The following is a 1771-nucleotide window of genomic DNA, read 5'->3' on the forward strand; positions in this document are numbered from 1 at the left end:
TAGTGGAGTAATATTTTATGATGTACATGCTTCACTGTGACACTTGGCATTCAGGCCAAAGAGTTCAATCATGGTTTCATCAGACCAGAGAATCTTGTTTTTTGCACTGTCGACTGTGGGACCTTATATAGACAGGTGTGTGCCTTTCCAAATCATGTCCAATCAATTGAATTTACCACAGGTGGACTCCAATCAAGTTGTAGAAACATCTCAAGGATGATCAATGGAAACAGGATGCACCTGAGCTCAATTTCAAGTCGCATAGCAAAGGGTCTGAATACTTATCTAAATGTGATGTTTTATTATTTGTAAAAAATGTCAAAACCTGTTTTTGCTTTGTCACTATGGGGTAATGTGTGTAGATTGAGGACATTTAATTGATTTTTTTTAATCCATTTTGGAATAAGGCAACAAGTGGAAAAAGGTAAGGGGTCTGAATCCATTCTGAATGACCCCCCTGATCTCCTGTCACCTCTGAACCCTGACCTCCTCCTCTCTGTCACCTCTGAACCCTGACCTCCTCCTCTCTGTCACCTCTGACCTCCTCCTCCTCTCTGTCACCTCTGAATCCTGACCTCCTCCTCCTCTCTGTCACCTCTGAATCCTGACCTCCTCCTCCTCTCTGTCACCTCTGAATCCTGACCTCCTCCTCCTCTCTGTCACCTCTGAACCCTGACCTCCTCCTCCTCTCTGTCACCTCTGAACCCTGACCTCCTCCTCCTCTCTGTCACCTCTGAACCCTGACCTCCTTTCTGTCATCTCCACCGTTTGTGTCTTTCAGTTAAAATCATATACATTATAATGTAATGCACTGTGACATGGTTCGTTTGCTTCCTGCCATCATATGGTTTATAATCATGGAATTATTTAATTAATCTACATCCAAGTGTGGAACTGCAGATGAAAATTAGCCAGCTGGCTAAAACCAGCACTTTTACTGAAATGTTGATTTAATGTGCACTGTCCCTGTAAATATAAAAATAAACTAATAATACACTCAAACTCATTCTGCTGTCTTGATTTCTACAGGATAGGTTTTCTAAATGTCAAATGATATGGCCACACAGAGAGATGATACACACACACACACACACAGCCAAGTCAATGAAAAGTAATGAAGACCATTAGTTTGCCAGTAGCTTAGTTTAATTCTAAAACATCAGAATATGTCACATCTTCAGGATGCCTTCTGTGTTTCAGTCTGAATGTTGTGTTAGCAGCTTCATATGTGGAGCACACTCTATAAGGCCATAAGACCCCACTCAACCAGCTGTATAAGGCCATAAGACCCCACTCAACCAGCTGTATAAGGCCATAAGACCCCACTCAACCAGCTGTATAAGGCCATAAGACCCCACTCAACCAGCTGTATAAGGCCATAAGACCCCACTCAACCAGCTGTATAAGGCCATAAGACCCCACTCAACCAGCTGTATAAGGCCATAAGACCCCCACTCAACCAGCTGTATAAGGCCATAAGACCCCACTCAACCAGCTGTATAAGGCCATAAGACCCCACTCAACCAGCTGTATAAGGCCATAAGACCCCACTCAACCAGCTGTATAAGGCCATAAGCAACCAAGAAAATGCTCATCCAGAATCGGTGCTCCTAGTGGCCGGGGACTTGAATGCAGGCAAACTTAAATCAGTTTTACCTCATTTCGATCAGCAGGTTAAATGTGCAACCAGGAAAATAACTCGACCACACACACAGACTCATACAAAACTCTCCCTCGCCTTCTATTTGGCAATATATGTTACGGGATTCAT

At 43.3% G+C, this 1771-nt stretch overlaps 1 long non-coding RNA gene across 1 annotated transcript; it reads right to left on the reverse strand.

Moving 5' to 3' along the window:
- Positions 1 to 390: 390 nt before the first annotated feature.
- LOC123731702 (uncharacterized) lies at positions 391 to 748 on the reverse strand. Its single transcript, XR_006762800.1, has 2 exons — positions 698 to 748; positions 391 to 534 (listed from the first exon to the last, which is right to left on the reverse strand). It is a non-coding gene; the product is annotated as an uncharacterized lncRNA (long non-coding RNA).
- Positions 749 to 1771: the final 1023 nt, after the last annotated feature.

The sequence above is a fragment of the Salmo salar genome, unplaced genomic scaffold, assembly GCF_905237065.1.
Source record: "Salmo salar unplaced genomic scaffold, Ssal_v3.1, whole genome shotgun sequence".
NCBI lineage: Eukaryota > Metazoa > Chordata > Actinopteri > Salmoniformes > Salmonidae > Salmo > Salmo salar.